Source organism: Prionailurus bengalensis, chromosome C2 (genome assembly GCF_016509475.1).
Source record: "Prionailurus bengalensis isolate Pbe53 chromosome C2, Fcat_Pben_1.1_paternal_pri, whole genome shotgun sequence".
In the NCBI taxonomy this organism is placed as follows: domain Eukaryota; kingdom Metazoa; phylum Chordata; class Mammalia; order Carnivora; family Felidae; genus Prionailurus; species Prionailurus bengalensis.
Genome location: NC_057350.1, coordinates 38,015,344 through 38,037,075, shown reverse-complemented (window position 1 = coordinate 38,037,075; position 21,732 = coordinate 38,015,344). Strand labels below are relative to the sequence as shown.

Here is a 21,732-nt window from a genome sequence, read left to right as displayed (position 1 = left end):
AACAGTGCCATGGATTTCTAATGCACAGTTAAATCACAGAACCTAACTCCAGGGATACCTGGGTAGCTCAGTTGGTTAGGCGTCCAACTCTTGATTTTGGCTCAGGTCCTGATCCCATGGTTTGTGAGATTGAGCCCCACAGCAGGCTCTGTGCTGACAGTGCAGAACCTGCTGGGGATCCTCTCTCTCTCCCTCTCTCTCTGCCCCTCCTCTCTCTCTCTCTCTCTCTCTCTCTCTCTCTCTCTCTCAAAAATAAATAAGTAAATATTAAAAAATAAAACTAATTCCAAATATTTTTTTTCTGGTTTAAGTAAGACAATACAAAGCTACACAAAACTCTCTCTCTCTCTCTCTCTCTCTCTCTCTCTCTCTCTCTATATATATATATATATATATATATGCATGTATATACAGTGTAATATAAAGATGTAATGCCTTGATGAAAGACTTTTAAAAAATAAAGGAAGTACTATATTATCAAACTGTTAAACCTTCTCTATGAAAAATTATAGAAGATGATTTTGTGCTTCTAAGAAGTAAGCATACAAAGAAATAAATATGCTAAGCAGGTTCCAAAATGGCTCCCCTAGTGATTCCTATCTTCTAGTATTCACATCTTTATGTAGACATTTCCAAATTGTACCAGAGTTGTTCGGTGTGACTAGTAGTATGTAGCTGAAGTGACAGTATGTCATTTCCTAGATTAAGTTATAAAAGACAATGGCTTCCATCTCAGATATGCTCATTCTTTTTTGCCCTCTCACTCTGGGAGAAGCAATCTCCTATGTTGTAAGCAGTCCTGAGTAAGGTCTTCATGAGTAGGAATTGAAGCTTCCTGCCAAACACCAGTGAGGATGTTTAGGCCTATGACAAACTGAAGCCTGCCATCAACCATGTGAATAAGCTTGGAAGCACTGTTTGAGCCTTGAGATGACTGTAGCCTCTGCAATCTTGTGAGAAACCCTGAGCCAAACCAACCAGCCAAACTACACCCAGACCACTAACCCTCAGGTACTATGTGAGAAAATAAATATTGGAGGATACTTTGTTATGAAGCACAGAATGCATAGATTCACAGAAATTTTGCCATTAAGCCTATTTAAAATAAAAGTAATAATGTACATCTTAAAATGATTTTGTTGACTACAAATTTAATTTACTACCTTAATGAAATATCCTCAAAATAAACATTTACATTATACAAATTTAGCCTTTATTTAATAAAAAAAATTACAACCCCTTACTTCTAAAGATTTGACTTCTTGGCTCTCATAAAACCTTAACAATTGTGGGTTATTTTTCTTTTCCTTGAATATAAAATGTTTTGAGGCTGCATCTGGCTCCTGCTCTCACAGCCACTGCAGTAAACTGAAGTCCATAGAGAAGGCGCTGGGGCAAGTGAGATACCAGACAGGCACTCGATTACTCTGCCTCTCTGAGGAAAATAATTAAACATGGGCAAAGGAAATCCTAAGAAGCCAAAAGGCAAAATGTCATCATACACATTCTTTGCGCAAACTTTCCAGGAAGAGCACCCAAATGTTTCAGTCAACTTCTCCGAGTTTTTGAAGGAGTGCTCGGAGAGCTGAAAGACCATGTCTGATCAAGAGAAAGGAAACTTTGAAGACATGGCAAAGGCAGACAAGGCCCATTATGAAAGAGGATATGAAAACATATCCCACCTAAAGGGGAAACAAAAAACAGAGGTCCTAAGATCCTAATGCACCCAATGTACTCCTTTGGCCTTTTTCTTGTTTTCTTCTGCATATCGCCCCAAAATCAAAGGAGGACGTTCTGGCTTCTCCATTGGTGATGTTGCAAAGAAAATGGGAGAGATGTGGAATAACTCTGCCACAGATGACAAGCAGCCTCACAAAGAAGGCTGCTGAGCTGAAGGAAAAATACGAAAAGGGTATTGCTGCATTTGGAGCTGAAGGAAAGCCTGATGCAGCAAAAAAAAAGAGTTGTCAAAGTTGAAAACAAAAAAAAAACAAGGAAAAGAAAGAAGAGGAGAAAAAGTAGGAAGATGAAGATGATGAATAAGTTGGTTCTAGCTCACTTCTTTTTTCTTGTCCATAAAGCATTTAACCCCCTGTAACCAACACGTTCCTATTAAAGAAAAAAATTGAAATGTAAGCCTGTGTAAGATTTATTTTTAAACTGTAAGGTATCTTTTTTTTGTATAGTTATCACACTACCAAATGTGACTTTAGATAGCCCTGTCCTGGTGATATTTTCAGTAGCCACTAACCCTGCCTGGAACAGTGTGGGGGGTGGAAACTGGCATGGAAATTTACACAGGTTCATGTTGGTGCATAGCACGAATTAGTTGTATATTGGGATAGTAGTGTTTTCATATTCAGTTGTCTTTGAGGCAGCTTACAGGAAATAATTGGTGTTCTGTTAACTGAATACCACCCTGCAATGGCAACAACAAAAAAAGTTGCAGCTGTTATGCTGACATTCTGAATGCTTTTAAGTAAATACAATTTTTCTATTAGTGAAAAATAAATAAAATGTTTTAAGGATTTGGCTCTATTTACTCTAGTGTTTCTCAAAATAAGGATTCTAGGTAAGTTTCAATGTCTAAGTGAAGATCAGAAATACAGAATTTTCAATAGCTCTTTAGGCATAACAGTAGTGAGCCACAGGTCATATGAAGATAAAATAGATTCTTCTTCCCAGATTCCTTTCTTGTGTTTTCTTAAACTCAGTTTTTAGATTTGCTACAGGCCAAAGACAGACCGTAAGTTTTTCTTCTCCATGATTCTATGAATCTTGTTATTTATTTTTCTTTCCAGCACTGTTATAGGAATCCTCACAGTGGGTCAGATCATGAATTTTAAAAAGTCATTTATTAATAAATTTTTATATAAATCAACATTATGATATATCCATCAGTATGCCAAAGCTTTATCTTAAAAAATGCTTAGAAAATTAAAAACCACTTTTAATTTAATTTTACCTTAATTTTAATCTTTAAAATCTTGTAGTTTTGCTAGTAAAATATAAATGTATAGTATATATCAAAGAAATCAATCTTGGTATATTTTCTCTCCTGCAGCAATGCAGATAATTGGCTTCATCAATCTAAATGATGCTATAATACTAGGATTTGATTAATGTCAATATCAGATACTTTACAATTTGTATATATAAAAATAAATTTTAACTAAATTCATTATATGCAATATTGTTTCACGTTTATAAATATAGAATACCTTCTTTAGAAAAAAGACAAACTTTTTGTATTATTTTTATATTTTATATAAATGCATATAAAATATTTAAATGGCTGAAAGTGAAAATCAAGTGAATCTTTAAGTATTGTGGAATGTTTCATGTGATCACCTAATTTATTTTAAATAAACATAAGTCTCTTGCATGTTGTAAAAAATACATAAAGATATACATATAAATATTTAATATATATACACATATATGTATATATAAATATTTATAATATACAATAATATATAATATAATATATAAATATTTATAAATATGAATATTTAATATATATACATATATACATATACATTTAAATTTCACATATGCTCTTTTGTATTGTGAATAATGAAAATTTTAGGCAGCTGAAAAAATTAATTGATGATAATAACGATTTTAGAAATAAATGCTAAACCATATTAGGTAAAAAAAAAAAGCCTTGCAAAGAGTTAAACACTGAGTAAAGAAACTAGAAAAGCCTTCATGTTTACTACAGGAAATATACCACTAATGTTGTCGGAGCCCAAGTACAGATTAACCACGATCATTTCTAAACGTTGACTATAACAAAGATAGATGTAACAATGTCTTCATGCTTTGCATCCAAACTACGCATAATTAAGTCATGGCTGAAAAATGATTTTTGCTTTTCTCCCATTAAAAGATAAAGAAAAACATACTCTTCGCCATTATATGTCAATGCCTAAACTTGTCTTTTTAGTAGAGTTTAAGACAAGAGTCAAATCAATAATTTAATCTTTTACAGCTGAATATACTCTACATGTAAACAGTATTTCCACTCAAAACAACAAGCATGTGATGGGCTTCCATACATTTAAAATTCTCTGCGCTCCTTCTCTGATAGAAGATTACTAAATTCTACTTAATCTTTGGAGAACAAAAATGATGCTTATTTTTGTCTGTTTGTTTTTTGTGTATCTTACTTCCAAAATACATTACTACATTCTGCAACAGACTACATGGAATTCATATGTTCATTATTGTTTTAGGTTATATAATTATTTCTGATGCTGTATGTGATTTCACACTCAAGAACCTTAATCTTATCCATAATTAATTCTGAAGTTTGTGCCATAAAATCTTCCATCAAAATCTTCCATCAAAATCCTTCCTGTAAGCGAACGATAGATGGAAGCTTACCTCAATAATTTAAAAATATACTATTTGAATAAAACATCCTGCTAACTGGTGCAGGGAACAAAGAGATAAATAGACGTATACAACCTTATGAACTACAATGACACATGAATCAAATAGATTGGTAACTATACCAATTGCAGGTCAGAATAGTAATGCCAAAAGTGGCATAAGCAGTGTGATTTTGGAAAATTGAAGATGAAAAATGTTTCAGGAAGCTTACAAGAAAATCCCCGACATTTTTGCAATGTCCATAGTAGTATGAATTAGCTAGTATATTTAGGAAGAAAGAAATTATCAACTATTTAAAACACGTACGGCAGTCTTTAAATTCTGCCACAGGAAGGGAAAAACAAAAATAAGTCAAAGTCAACCCTAAGCAAGGAGACTTTCAAGTATATAAAGATTTTTTTTTCTTTTTATCCTCAAGGCAAATTTAATACCAAGAATTGATAGCATTCTAAGTGCTTGGAATCAGGAGGTACATTATTTTACTTCACCTTCACTGTCAGTAATAGAATCATGGAATATTAGTGGTAGAAGTACTCTTATAACTTAACATAATTTGAGGTGGCTTCAGTTCTTCTGTTCATTTCATAGTGCGGACACCTGTGTATAATAAAATGCAGAAGGTTGGGATTCCTAGATTATGCATTCTATTTACTGTATCAAGCATCCTGTTAAGTTTCCATTTTCTTGTTGTTTTATTAGGTTAGTTTAACCTCATTTTTGTGCTACCTTCATATGTTTTGTAACCTATATTCTTTTATATGTAAATTTTAGTAAATTTACAACTCTCATGTGATAATATATTGGGATGTTGGGCTGTTTCAACAAATTCTACTCATTATTCAACTTTCACTAATACCTAAAACTCTTTAGTGATCTTTACATTTTAAAGAAAGTTTTCAATTATTTTCTTCAAAATCCCTGTTGGGACACCTTCTATTTACCAACATGATGAGGGGTTCTCATAAGAAAAATGAAACTCTAAGTTAGTTTTCTTTTGTTAAGGGTCAACAACTCATTCTATGACTTTTGGAGGGTTGAGATAATGAATATAGTATCTTTTAATGTTGTTTATCTGATAATGAATTTTATACTTAAATTAGAATAAGATATTACCAAGGCCTGAGAATTGGTATTTAAATAAGTGATGGATATTAAGGAGTGCACTTGTTGTGATGACCACTGCGTGTTGTATATAAGTGTTGAATTTCTACACCTGAAACTAATATTACACTTTAGGTCAACTAACAGGAATTTTAAATATACACTAAAAAATAAAATAAATGACGTGATTGGAATCAATATCACCTGGCCTTGTCTTCTTATTTTACACATGAAGATCAGAGTGGTTAAGTGAATTACCCAAAGCTACACATTTAGGTAGTTATAATTCTGGAATTACAACATTGGACTTCTGACTTCCTCTTGAACTATGACTTCAGTAGTTCCCCCATTCAGATAAAATCTATCTTCCACTCAGATGGCATCACTCACAGATAATTATTATATATTGTTCTCTAGTAATCTTTTGAAGCCACTTCCATCTCTAGTTGTCTGAGTCGGGGAGGGATTAAAAATATCAGACTAGAGAAGACCTATATACTGGAAGAAATGACAAACCTTAGGAGAGAAAGTTTAGGCCCACTTATTTTCAATCTGTCTGTGCAGTCTACAATCTGAGTTAAATGTTTGTGACATCTACTTTGATTCAGTCATGCAGATACACTAGAAATGTTTATACAAGCAATGGAAGCTACAACTATGGGCATCCCAACAATGAATTTCACCAACTTCATATTATCTTTTCCCCTAATCATGGTTACTACCTTCCTTGCTCCTTTCTTTGCTACCCTTTATCTGAAATGCAGACTAAAATTCTCATTTGTTGTACCTCATTCAGGTTCATCTCCACTCTACAAGTACAGAGATGAAAAATGTGAGCCTAAGCCTACTTTTCTTGGTACCTTAAAAAAATTACATATGTACAAGGATATAAGACACTTTCTGTATATTAAAAAAATATGCTTTAATTTGTCTTTAATTCTTTGTTTCCCTTTTCAACTTTTGAAGTCAATTAATTATTTCTCTTTTTGTTATTATGTATGTCCTCTTTTTTCTTTTCCATTTGATTTCCACATCTGTCTCTTCTCTGCCACTACTTACCTATAGTTTTTTGTTGTTGTTTCTTTTTCTCATCAATATAATGAAAACTACACTTTCAACACTTCCCAGTGAAGTTTAAAACCTTGTCAGGCAATAAGACTAAGAATAATTAGGCCCAGTATGCAGCTGAGTAAGAAGCATCCTTATAATTAGAACCAAATATGGAAAGTTAAATGTAAAATAGAAGATAATTCAACATCTAACTGAAAATTGAATGAGTGTATTGTGATCATGGTATCAGATGAGACCATATGTGACTGCGAATAAAGTGGATATGCTCGGATATGCTTTTCTTTCACAACTAAATTTTCAAAATAAAATTAAAAAAATCATATATATGTATAATTCTATAATAAATATAAGAAGTAATAGAAACATTCACACATGAATAATTTTGGTAGGAACTAGCTATGTGGTCTCTTATCTCATTACATCATTTGAAAATTAACAGAAGTAAATTTTGAAATTGGTACCCTCTGCACACATACTTTGTATGCACTAATGACAGCATCTTAGATACCTGAACCAGCTGATCTCAGAGACATGGATTCTTGCTAGATTCATTCCTTTCAGACAGCTATATAGAAATATTTATCCATTCTGAAATCTCCTGGAATATCCAACCCTACTTTCAAATTCGCAGAAATTCTGCATTTCCATTAGCTCGTGTGACAAAGCCAGCTAGACGAGTGACTGCCATCATGCCCTTCCATTTCCAGTTCTTACCATAAGTGTTTTCCTAACAAGAGCTGTCATATCACTCACTTGCTTTTAAAGTATTGATGGCGAGTCAATAAACACCAAATTTGTTAGTATTGCATGAGACACCAACAAAATGGCCAGCCTCACTTCTAGCTGCACGTGCTAAGTTCCGTCGTATTTAGGAATTTTATGGTATTTTTTGAGTTTGTATTCAGGGCTTTACACTTGCTGCTATTTATTTTCTCTAACTAGCTAATTCTACACATTATTTTAGTATGTCACATTCTGTGTAAAGCATTCCCTCCGAGAGATTTAAACTCTACATCCTTTAAACACTTCCATTCTACTACTATCACATTCAAATTAATAAATTTCCTTATATGTTCCTACATATTGTTAATGAATTTTGGATATTGGCCCATATATGGCCCTCTGTTTTTGTAAATAAAGTTTTGTATTATCTTAGTTGTACACATTTGTTTACATATTATCTATGGATGCTTTTGTACAAAAGTGGAGATATTGAATAGCTGCCACAGAAACTATAATATATAATAGAATCCTAAAATATTCACTATCTGTCCCTGTTCAGGAAAAGCTTACTGACCGCTGCACTAGATTTGGACATTCTTAAATAAGATATACTGTGCCACACACTAATCTTTCTGTATTCATAAGCTTTCAAAGCACCTGAGTAGGGGATACAAATATTGTTAAATGAATGGGTTTTTCTTGATCTTTTCCCATATTTCTTAGTATTTTATTTATAGCTCCTCTCACAAAAGAGGTATTGTCATGAAGAAATTGAATGATTCTAGTATTCCAATGTAGAGTTAGCACTAATTACATTCACAATAAATATGTGGAAATAATTAATTTGATTGAACTTGCAAATCTAAGCAACATGTTATTGGACACTAATTGGCAGATGGAATACTTTATGGGATACTCGATGCAAGGATGTATGATGGCCAAGATGCAGTAAGAGAAATCAGGTTGCTAATTTCAGAAACACTAGGGGATGTGCATATTTAAACAGAGGAGACAAAGTGAAATCATGGCATGGGTGACTTCCTTTTTATATTTTATCTTTTTAATATTTTTAGTATTATAACAGGTTCTTTACAATTATTAAACATCCTCAAAACTAACTTTGAAATGTAGTGGAGAAGATAAGATTAAGTATCTCAGCGTACACATATTAGCATGGCACTCAGTAAATATTATTTTTATCCTCCACAAAGGTTAATTGAACCAGGGATAACCAAATCAGGCATGTATTTCCATCCTTGACTATGTTAATGGCATTTATTATGAAGACATATCCAGAGATCTAGGTATAGGAATTGCCTTTTAAAAACTTAGACTTCAAGAAATTTCATTTTTTCTCCAAACTAGAATAAGTCATATATTTAATTGCAATGCAAAGAAAAACATTTCCTACCTTACCTTATGTACTTTTTCACATACCACTAGAAAGAAACTAAAGAAATGAGAAACTCTTTTTTCTCCAGGTTTGCAGACATTCTGTCTGACAGTGAATGTGATCTAAGGTTGTGTGGCTCAAAAGCCAATGTAGTTGCCAAAGTGCTTTCCCCACTGGGCACACACAAAATATGCTCTTTGATTATAATCTTCATCCCTCTTTTCAAGACTTGTTTCTGTTCATAACTCTTTGGGCCTTAGAGTCAATTCAAGTTTGTTTTTAAGCAAAGAATATCCCTTAAAGCTGCAAGCAAGGTTGATCTGCTGGCTGCTTCGATTTCACAGTTTTCCAGCTATGCCACATTGTTTGCATGTGTGTTTCAGTAAAGTCTTAAAAGCATTTCTTTTCCTGTGATTGTTTGCAGTTACTTCTGCTGGCCATATATCTATACATAGTAGTAGGAGAGCATTCTCTTTGGTATGTATTAAATGAGCTGCAGTTAAAATTAATATTAGACTCCTACTCAGTTAAAAATCCCAGAAGAAAAGAATTTAATGGTAAAATCATAATTGTATTCCATTTTAAGTTGAAAAATTTTAAAAAAAATGTTGCTAAACCACTCAGAGTTTGTATTTGAAAAATAGAACCTACAATTCCATTAAGAAACAGGAATATAACAGTAGCATCCACAACAAAGACCTAATCCAAATCAGTTCAATGAATGTCAGACATGTATATACTTTTTAAAAAAACTACCATATTTAAAAAAATACATATTTTATTTAAGAAAAACTACTATATATTTTTTTTAACTACATATTTTATTAAAATTTAGAACCATCTGCTTTTTGGTAAAATAACTCATGTTATGTATGCCATCTCTGGAATTCACATTCATAGACAATGCTACTGGTTCATCATCATGAATGCATAAAATATTATTATTCTAATTGCCTAAGTGGATTTGTCCTGTGTTATCTCCATCTGATTTGCTCTTCTTGTCTGTGACCCATGGTATGACTAATTACATAAAAAAAGAGAACAAAGGGAAAAAATTCCCAGTTTATGTAATAAAGTGAAAGGTCTACTCTGTCCATTGAATGTACTGAAGTTAAAGTATTGTGGTTTTAATTCTATTAGCCATGATCCAAGAGGCAAACTACAGCCAGGGACCCATCTGCCTCTTTTTGTAAATAAAGTTTTATTGGAACACAGCCACATCCATTCATTTACATTTGTCTGTGGCTGCTTTCCAGCTACAACAGCAGTGTTGAGTAGCTTCAACAGAGACTGTAAGGCCAGGAAGCCTAAATATTTACTAAAAGCCTTTAAAAAGTTTTCCAACTGCTTCTCTAGAGTATTAGAATCTGAGATAGTGGTCTCAAATCAGGAGTTATGCAATGTTTTATTACCAAGAGCACTCAAACTGAGAAGTAAGGGTAATCCAGATATTTATTCCAGGGGCTATAAATTTACTGCTGACATGAAATAATTAGCAGGACATAGGCTGATATGTTTTTTGACCTTCTGACCAGAGCCCTCATCTGCTCACTGGCCACCTCAACTTGGACATACCAAGTTACCAAGTTCTTTTACTTGTCCCAGACATTACTCTTAACCATCCTCTAGTCAGCACTCCAAATTGCTTCCAGGGAAAGATTTAAAAAACAAAATTGACCACATACGCCTTAGAATTACTTAAAATCTGTAAGCACCACTTCACATTCTTTGAAATAAAATCAAGCTACTTACAATGGCTTAAGATCCATGAAATGGATCAAATCCTGGATCAAACTAATTGATAAACTGGCTACCTGAAATTTGTTTCTTGCTTCATGGCCTTCAAATAGTTGCCCATTTGCTCAACCTTGGCCCTGCTAAAGATGACTCATTCAAAGCACCAGCTGAGAAAAGGTCCTTAATTTACCTTGATGCCTTATCTAGATTAGGCATTTCACATTTAGTCTTAATGTGTTTATCCTTATCATGGCAGTATGACTTTACATTGGAATTGCTCTGTTTATTTTTCTCAATGACTTATTTAAGGATAAGTTTCTTGAGGACAGAACCTTATTATATTGAATGAACAAAGAGTACTGAGTCTGCTCTGGTGAGACATAACAGCCTAGCAGAAAATAATTCTAGAAAGGATGTGTACAATGAGAAAAGGCTCTTTGTGTGATATGTATGTTAATTACCAAAAGAATCTTTGCTTCCCTTCCTTCCTCTACAACCAGAACTCTAAATACCTTGGACAATTTTTTGGAAAAAAAAAATAGTTTTTTGGATAAAGAACAATGACCAACTTAAAAAAAAAATCCTAACTTCTTCATATTGTCAGCAATGAATAATTTAATTATGTCAGATATCATGTTACCACAACCCTATTTTGTAGAAGAAGGGCCACTGGCAACGTAACTGTTTCTTTAAAAGTTTATGAACTAGGAGTGCCTGGATGGCTCAGTTGGTTAAACATCCGAATCTTGGTTTTGGCTCAGGTCACGATCTCACCATTTGTGAGTTCGAGCCCCCAAATTGTGGTCTGTACTGACAGTGTGAGACCTGCTTGGGATTCTTTCTTTGCCCCTCCCCTGCTCTCTCTCTCTCTCTCTCTCTCAAAAATAAATAAATAAAAACTTTAAAAATTTCTTAATGTTAAAAATTTTTTTAAAAAGTTTATGAACTGAAATATTATTTTATCCTACATGCAAATATTATTAATATGGATACCATAGACCTCTACTTTTACAACCTAAAATGTATAATTACCATTTACACATTCAAATTAGCTCATTATCTACATTTTACAGATGAGGAAACATAGATACACAAGTAAATTAAACCATCGATTTTAAGGCTATAAGGTAAGTAATAAAATTTTAAATGCATAAATTCCCATCTCCTTTCCAGGGCTAATGCTTAAAATTAGGATTTTAGGTATATTTTCTTTACTAAGTTTTCAACATAAGGTAAGAGCTATTTGTATAATAATAGACCAGGAACTCCTTGGGAGTCCTTTATTATTGCAGAATACCATGTAAGAAATATATACATCATAGCAGAAAAATCACAAAAAACATTTTTTTTAGTCTAAGTCACATTTGTAACAGACTGGTAACAATAAAACTTGCTAATTGTAATGGCCTAACAGATTGCAACAAAGGAGTGTACTTCCAAAAATAGATTCCATTTTGTTGTCTGATCCTTACCTTTCACCAAATATGGTGAATTCTCTATCTTAGCCATTTAGTATTTCCAATGCTTCCAGTCACTTTTCTAGCTATTCCACAAAACTTCTAGCCCCATAAGTTGTAAAACCTTTGAAAAAAATAAACTCATCTTTGGAAATAAAAACAGCAACAATAGATCATAGTGAAAAATACATGAACAATCTAAAGCAGGTTTTCCTTTAACTCTTAGAAATTATACCATTCCGTACCAAATATACTGATAATAAAATTCAGAATGGGACTAAATCATTTTAATGAAAAATTAGAACACCCTTTTTAATATTTGGCACTTTTACTTCTAGCCACCAAAAATTGTGGGTAATAGGTACATCTTTCTTGTGATAAAGTTTCTCAAAGGAAAGCCATGTAAAAGGCATTTCTTAGAAATTCTGCTAAACAATTTTGCACAAAGACACTTTAAACTTTAATATGTTCACTGGCTTAGTTGTTAGAAAGCCAAAGTTGTAAAGAAATAAAAAGCAAAGACCAAAAATGGGAAGTATATACTCTAGCAAATTGTTCTGTAAATAACCTGTAGTTCCAGAAAAACAGAATTTTTAAAAGATATATGAAAATTGGTCAGTCTATGCTTCTTTTGAATAAATCAATATGCTTTTACAATATGTTTGCTTTTGATTGTGGTGGGCAATAAAGTGAAACAGATTCTAATGCTGATCTTTGTAACACTGACTTTAACAAGATCAAGAGTCTAGGAAATTCCTTTTTGCTGCCACTCACTGACAGAAATGTATATAATAGTGCACAGCAGGAGGTGCAACCTTGAAAAACACCAAGGAGCATAACAGTAAGGTACCATAGAAATAAAGAAGTATCTCTGGGGAAAGAATAAAATACATAGATAGCAGAGACAGAGGAAAAAGAGGCAAAGAAATGGCCAAAAAAGATATTATTGATATAGACAATAATTGGAATAAAAGTTCACCAGAAATATTTATAAATGAAATTAGATTAATATAAATACCATATTCAGCAAAGCATGCTAAGGAAAAAGAATTTATGATCCTAACAACAGAGTATATGATCCTAACAACAGAGTATATAGTCATAATGCAGAATAACATTTAAAAGGCATTGATTTATCTAATAAATACTTATTTATCAAAAAGTCAACCCAACTTTTCTTGGCTAGAGTGAAGTATCAGGAAAATATTTAGCAGTTTTTATTCAACTGAATGTTTCTGCAGATGTTTATCAGATATTTAAAGGCATTTAACAATTTCAAATTGGGGTATGTATGTCTAGGATAGGGTAGGTGCTATAGACTGAATGATTTGTCTTCCTAAAATTTATGTTTTGAAATTTAATGCCCAAAGTGATAGCATTGCAAATGGAGCCTTTAGGAGGTGAGTAGATCATCAGGGTAGAACCCTCATGAATGGGATTAATGCCTATATAAAAGAGACCTCAGAGAGATTCCTGGCCCTTTCCACCACGTGAGGTTATAGTGAGAAGGCCATGTATGAACCAGAATGCAGGACTTTACCTACTGGACACTGAATCTGTCAATGCCATTATCTTGGACTTCACAGCTGCCAGGACTATGAGAAATAAAATTTTGTTGGTTTTAAGCCATGCAGTCTATGGTATTTTTGTTGTAGGAGCCTTCATGGACTAAGATAATGGGATGGAGAATATTTAAGATTTTTTATTAATTTCACATAAAATAGTGTTCAAAGGGAAAAATAGCTCAGTTTTCAAAGTTAGTTAACACTTAACATTAAATATTAAAGTTATTGAATATTCCTTTTCTCTATCAAGCTATCAGCATCAAGTAGTTCGTTCTAGAAGTGTCATGCTTTTAATCATATGGGTCTTATCTCATTTGTCTTTAATACATCTCTGTAAAAAAAAAAAATAGTTACCATTCACAGCTGTAGAGTTGTGGAAAGAGTCATTCAGATTAACAAATGACCATCTTTCTGTGAGCAAAGAAAACTTGCTCTCTTGATCTTTGGAGCTATTATTACCTTTATTTTCCTATTTATTATTATCTTAAATAAAATGAGCTTGTCAAAAAACAAGTTAACATATTTTAGGTATTATAAGTTGCTACAGTTATGCCCCAAGAGATAGAGGATAGATAGGTATATAGATAGATAGATAATATACAAATAAAATTAGGAAAAGATAACATTAAAATATTGAAAAATAGGGTTACAGATAAAATAATTTTTGGTATAAAGTCAAAAACAGATATCTAAAAAAATGTTGAGTAAGACAAAAGAAATCAAAGACTTAAATGAGTAGAGAAAGGAGAGAAAGAAACAGAAAGAATGTCAAATGGCCAATTACGCGACATAGAAATCCAAATAAATTACCCTAAAGAGTTATATCTTTATCTACCTCAATGTGTCTGTTAAAAGTACAAGTACAGATTAAGTTATCTATATTAATATGATTGTAACAATAAGAAACCCCACAATGTTTCTTATTTTGTAAAGTAGAGACTTAATTGATCATGAAGTTAGCACAATCATATGAAGTTAATACTTTGTAAGACCAAATTTCATCAGTAAGTTTCATCATTTACTTTGTTTTCCAATTGGTAATGTCCCCAGAATGACAAAAACAATTAGTAAAAAGCATCTATCTATCTACATATATATATATGAATATGTATGTATGAACACACACACACAACTACCTTTGTGGGTGTGTTTTCAAAAAAGCATTTGGACCAAGCAAATGAAGATAGAAAAAGTGAATTTGTATCAGTAAATTTAAAATTTATATGTAGAATATTGAACCAATATGTGTATTTAATTATTATATAAGCTTTTACAACTTTGTACTTGAGTGTCCTATTCAGCTTTTATGTTTTTATTCAACAATTAGAATGAAGGCATAGAAAACAAAACAAGTATTAAGAAGTCATCTTAAGAGATTTCACTTAAAATATATCAGCATAGTAGCAAGGTTGATTTTACAATTTTGTTTTATGTGAAAAAAGGAAAGGACAGCTTCTCTATAGCTTTAAAAGATGAGAAATAGAATCAACTAATACAGGTTACATTAAAAGAGCTAAGAGTCATAATCTGCTTGTGAATTTATCGTGTCCCAATCATGGTAAATGGTAAAGTCTAAATTTTATGTTAATTTTTCAGAGATAGTTTACAGAAAATTCCGTGTTCTATACTTTAGGGATTTTAATCCAGTTGATCCTAAGATTTCTTCCAGCTTAAAAATTTTATAATTATTTCCCAGAATTAAGAGGAAGCTCCATTAGATACACATTTCAAAATCATTCTGCTTGTCAACATAAGGCACAGTCTATCCTCATTATTCCCAGATTTCATAATTTGCAAATTTGCCCACTCACTAATATTTATTTGTAACCCTAAAATTAAGACTTTCAATTTTAAAATCTTTGGGGTCATGTGCTAATATATGTAGAGCAGCACAAAAATTCAGTCGTCCGATGCACACATTCCCAGTTGAGGTTAAAAAAGACGACACTCAGCCTTCTTATTTTAGCTTCATACCCTAAAAAAGTGTCCCTTTCAAGGTCTATTTGTGCCTCATTTTTGCATTTCTGTACTTCATGTTGATGATTTTGTTCTTTAAAATGACTCTAAGCATAGTGCTGAAGTGCTGTCTACAGTTCCTAAGCACAAGAAGGCCATGATGTGCCTTAGGGAGAAAATACATGTGTTAGATAAGCTTCATTCAGTCATGAGCTATAGTGCTTTTGGCCATGAGTTTAATGCTAATGAATGTTAATGAATCAACAATATATACTAAATACGGTGTCTTCAAACAGAAACACACATAAACAAAATTATATATTGATCCATTGACAAAAATGTTGTGACAAAAGGCCCACAGAAATCTACCCCTGTATTTTTCCAATAAGAGAGAGTTCAATATTTGCTAAATCAATGTTTCAGAGACTTTATAAAAAACAACCACTGCACATAATGAGAATAGACTGTATTTCCTTACATTAAGCTAATGCTGGATAATATAAACCTCTCCAAAAAGTGTTTGCATTTAGGAAGTGGAAAGGATCTAGGTTCAAATTAGCTTTACAAATGAATATCTTATGGCTTGATATTCTTACTGCATTCTTTGTGAATCAGTGATAAATGGAATCATGTTTAAGGAAGGTTTTCTCGCTCTATGCTGAATCTCTTGCCCTTTTCCAAATACACATATTAACTTTCTATATCGCATCCTTACTCTCAGATTATGAGACCAAAATATCCGGGGGACTATCAAGAGACAATGTTGTATGTAGTATATAAAGTACGTTTTAAGGATTTACTTCTGTACAGTGAAAGCTATAACTAGCAGTCAGCCAGGTGGCTATTTATTAGTGCCAAATTGAAATCAGCAAATCTGAGCCTCTGGCTGCCTGCCCCTGATCACAGAGGAACACATGCACTGCTCTGTGTCTGTTCCTGGAAACCTCCAAGCCAAACTGTGTGAGGCTGTTATGAAGCCTGAGACATTCGGAGTTGCTAAACAATTGTTAGCACTAGTTGCAATACTCCAAACTTACTGTAAATATTTACAAAGCTGCAACTTAGTCAAATCCACACTCTTGCTCAATTATATACAATATTAAAAAACTAAATTTCACAGTTTGCATTTTGATTAACAGTGGAATAATTTCTTAGTAATTTCTTAATTACTTAGTTCCTCAGTATCTGTCTCTTATCATTACATGTTTACCTTCAGTCCTATATATTTCAGCCATTAAAAATGAGACATCAGGATCTTAAAATTTAGTGGGGCTTATTCGTTCCAGAAAACATATTTTCTGTATTAAAATGGGCAACAAGGCCTTTTATAAATTTAAGCTAGAGGTATAAAGTATGGATACAAGATTATCTTTAAGTTTATAAAGATATTCTAATGGAAAGAGAACTCCTGGAAGATCATGTTATGTGACCAGTTATCACAACATAATTTCCTTCATTTGATTATCTGAGCCTCATAAAAAATAGCTTATTGTACCTCAAGTAGATTCAAAATGAACTTTCATAGACAACAACAAATAAGGAAGGCTCAGATTTGATTTTTGTTGTGAAATCTACATATTGCCTTTTTATATCATGAACAAATTAACAAGATATAGCCCAGTTGCAAAGACACAGAGCACAAGAGAATCAAGTAAAATGCCTGTTTGCAATTTTACATGGGAAAAATTAACTTCACAGTCAAGTAACAAGAGGTTCATCAGGATGACAAACCAAGGAAATGAGTTTCAGTGTAGTCTTCCCTTAACGGTCAGCAATAGCTTTCTCATATCAAGAGTGCCACTATCTTTAGCCGTTGCTTGGATTATTATCAAATGAAAGTGAACCTAGAATCACCCATTTCATTATTATCTAAGAGAACCATTTTTTTAAATTTCAATATATCAATATAGAAAAAAATTTTTGTACGTTCATAAGTAAAATAAATTTGATCACATGTAAAACCACAAAAAGATAAATAGCACAAATAAAAATTAATAACCTGCAGATACTTACAAATAATATATAAAATGAATAAAAAATCAAAACAACATACAGAAAACAAAAACTATTTAAATAATTTTTACATTATCTTTTTTCTTTTCTTACGAGTAGCCAATATTTTTCCCAAACTCACAAAAAATGAGAGAAACAGGTTGATATATTCTATGTTGTAAAATTCTTTAGCTTTCAAGTAAAAACTAAAAGGAAGTAGACAATTCTTTATAATTCAGATAATAGAGGAACTAGTTGAAAAAATAAATCCCAAATTAAGATATTTGTTAACTCATTAGCGAGATGTAGGGTCACTCTCATGCACAAATACATCACATGAATCTTGGGATGATAATGTGAGTGACACCATTTAACAGAGTAGATGATTCCAACATGAGTACATATGTCTGAACATAGTACAAGATGTGGAAATCTATCCCAGGAAGCAGTAAAATACTTTCAAGTTTCTTGAACAATAAGAGAAAATAAATGACATGAAGCATCTTCAAATAGTGTTGAGGCAAAGAAAATATTAAAATGCTATTTTGAAAGTTTGATTCCAGGACAGAGTTCTGCTAAATACTTAGAATCCTGCTGTGACCCAAATGATGCTTATTGCATCTTACTATCTGCAGGAGATGTAGGGGTTGAAAAACAGCTATTTTCGTGTCTTTCAATAAGAGTATCATCTAGGGGTGCCTGGGCAGCTCAGTTGGCTGAGACTCTTGATTTCAGCTCTTAAGGTCATGAGCTGTGAGATGGATCAGCACAGAGCCTGCTTGGGATTCTCTCTCTCTCTCTCTCTCTCTCTCTCTCTCTCTCTCTCTCTCTCTCTCTCTCCCTCTCTCTCTGTGTGTGTGTGTGTGTGTGTGTGTGTGTGTGTGTGTCTCCTTCTCTCTCTAAGAAACAAATAAACTTTAAAAAGAGTATCCTCGGGGCGCCTGGGTGGCACAGTCGGTTAAGCGTCCGACTTCAGCCAGGTCACGATCTTGCGCTCCGTGAGTTCGAGCCCCGCGTTGGGCTCTGGGCTGATGGCTCGGAGCCTGGAGCCTGTTTCCGATTTTGTGTCTCCCTCTCTCTCTGCCCCTCCCCCGTTCATGCTCTGTCTCTCTCTGTCCAAAAAAATAAATGAAAAACTTTGAAAAAAAAATTAAAAAAAAAAAAAGAGTATCCTCTAAACATTTTCTGGAAACTTACTGTCCCCTCTCTTTTCTTTCTAATTCAATTAATTCAATCTATTTATAAGGAATCCTTAAGTACCATAGGTTTATCCAAGCTTATTGAGTAAAACTGATCCGAAGGATATCATTAGAGTCTTTTTAAAAATATTTAATCCTTGTGTTTTGTTTCTAATTGAAGTATAGCTGACATATAATATTTTGTCATTGGAGTGTTTTTAATGATGTTGGTTTAAATGTTCATTTAGAAGACAGTGATTAGACAAGTAGGTGATATTCCAAAAGTCTGAGACAAAGAAAAGAGAAAGTATGGGGGTAATGTGACTTCTATATAAAATACAAAGGATATAAACATGAATAAACTACACAAGTCATGATTTTAATGAAAAAGAGAAAATTCACAATAATTTGCACCATTAAAGCCATTGAATGAGTAACCTGGCTTTTTACAACATATAAAAAAGTAAAGCAATGTAAAGAACAAGATAAAGCTGCTAAAAATACAGGTTCCCCCCCACCCCCCCGGTCAGTCTAATTAAGATCAATACAGAATAGTTGATAAGATATACTATATTAAAGCCATTTTTACAAAGCAAATTTTAAAAAAGCAAAACAAAGATTATGGGAATTAAGCACATGGATATTTATGAGTCACATCATTGTTTCCTCATAACCATACTTTAAGCATTAATGTGGCAATTTAATTTAATATTTAAAATCTATTATTTGCTACTACCCTACTCCAATGAAAACAAGTGTCACACCCAGTTTATATTTCAAGTACAAAGATGCTTAACTTTTCAGCAAACTGTGTAATACTTTTTAATTTAAATAAATGTGGTGTTATTCATATTACCTTGCATACAAAGTAAACAATACCAGCAGGGAACAGAGCTGGGAAGTTAGATGTGTCGGGTTTTACTTGAGCTGAAAGATCCTTTACATACATCTGCTCAAATCTCTAATAATAAACAGAGAAAATAGGTTGCAGTGTCTCTCTGGTTACTTGAATTTTATCGGTTTTCCCAATTCCCTTCCTGAGAACCAATAGGCATGGAAAACCCATCATTTGATCAATCCAAAAGTCAGAAATCTCATCAGAGAAAAAACTGACATTATTAATCAGGCATTTGTCTCAACACTTCTGAACTTTCAGTCATCTTTGACCAACCCCAAATCATCTAGTTTCTTCCATACAAGGAATGAATTCTCACACATGCTTAAAAGCCAGTTGTGGAAACAGGAAGCCAAAGGAATGGTCACATGCTCTCAATCAAGAAAGGAAATTGCATAATATTAATCTTTTTTATGAGCAAGTACTTAGACAAAAGCTGTGTATAATCTCCAACAATTGCCCAAAGTACGTACTATTATCCCCTTTTACACATGAAGAAACCGAGGCTTAGAAAGATTAAGCAACTTCTCTAAATTTCACCCATAGCTATGATTCAAAGCCAGGTGCTCTCAAATCCCAATCAGTTTCTTTCCACTATAGTGCAGTCATATTTGAGTTAAGCATATCGCAACTAGTGCAAATTCTTTCCTAACTCACTTATTTTGAAATTATATTAATTTCAGAAATTATAAAATTTGCCAAGGACCACATAATCTCAAAGTTGGTGAAGTGAGTTGACTATAAATTGTATTTGTTCTTTATTTCCACTTGTGCTAGTTACCAAATACATGTGACATCCTCCATGAGGATCGGTTTTGAATTATATTTATTTGAAATTATAGCAGGTAATCAGCAATATAGTGCTGTAATAAAATGTGACTAACCCATATATCACACTGCCTCATCTATTTTAGAAAAAAAAAATAGTCTCTGAAAGTTATTTGCACTATATAAAAAAATTCTTTAAAAAACACAAATGAATGAATGTTTGTGGATAGATTAGAATACTTTATATTTTAAATTAGTTAAAAACAGTTTTTGGTATATCTAAAAATAAAAATTTTAATTTTAAACAGTTTATTAACCCACCTTTTACATATTTTAATGTTATACTGATGTTAAAGGGGAAAACAGGATATAACCTTGCATGTAATAGATGAACTCAACTAAGCCCAGGAAAGCATAAAAAAAGAAAGAAAGAAAGAAAGAAAGAAAGAAAGAAAGAAAGAAAGAAAGAAAGAAAGAAAGAAAGAAAAACAAAGACTGAAATTTAATCTAAATTTTAAGTGTCCAAATTACAGACTTTAGGGGAATTTTAACTACCATCCTACTTACCTAAGGACACAGAAATATCTATTGAAACCAAGCTTCTAAAATTGTGCCTTAATAAATGATCACGTATAATGAATCAGTGCTGTCTTTGTCATTTGCAAAAGTTGAAGTTTGCTATAGTCTATATGTATTTATTCAAAATAATAGCAAAAACCATATCTAATTAAACTACTGTTATCGCAACATATACAATATTGACATTTGAAATAAAGGAAACCATATGATTTCACTCGTGTGGAATTTAAGAAACAAAACAGATGAAAAAGGGACAGGGAAAAAAAAGGGAGGCAAACCATTAAGAGACTCTTACCCATAGGAACAAACTAAGGGTTGCTGGAGGGGTGCTGGGTGGGGCTGGGCTAAATGGGTGATGGGTGTTAAGGAGGGCACTTGTGATGAGCATGGGGTGTTATATGTAAGTAATGAATCATAATTTTCAACCTCTGAAACCAATATGACACTACATGTTAACTAACTAGAATTTAAATAAACTTGAAACAAACAAAAATCAATGAAATTAGAAGCATATACATTGTTTAAAGATCAACGCTTAAATGAGCTCCAGGACAGCAGATGTAAAAGAATTAAGTATTGGGTTTATATGAGGGGAAAAAAAAGGAATAAAGGCAATCTAGAAGTTAAATTTTTGTTTATGTAAAAAAAATTAATATAAAATACCAAGCCACAAAAAATTAAAGTAAATTTTACCTTATAAATTTATTAGGATGGATTTATACAGATCTTGGCAGGCACTCTTCAAAGTTAGAGTTAAAGTGGAAATTTGATGTCTGTGCCAAATTCCTTCAAAAATGTTACACACTCTAATATAGTGTACATGACAAGCTTGAAGTGTTGAAAGGAAGCCATTTGAATTATCTAAGCACACACAAAAAAAGGCATCTGAAAAATTACCTAACAACTGAAACATCCTATT

At 32.6% G+C, this 21,732-nt stretch overlaps 1 protein-coding gene and 1 pseudogene across 3 annotated transcripts in view; one reads left to right on the top strand and one right to left on the bottom strand.

Moving 5' to 3' along the window:
- The window catches only part of CADM2 (cell adhesion molecule 2), a 1,070,151-nt gene that overhangs the window by 1,012,924 nt on the left and 35,495 nt on the right, over positions 1-21,732 (bottom strand). The gene's annotated exons all lie outside the window — the stretch shown is intronic.
- Positions 536-2,154, top strand: LOC122491315 (annotated as a pseudogene).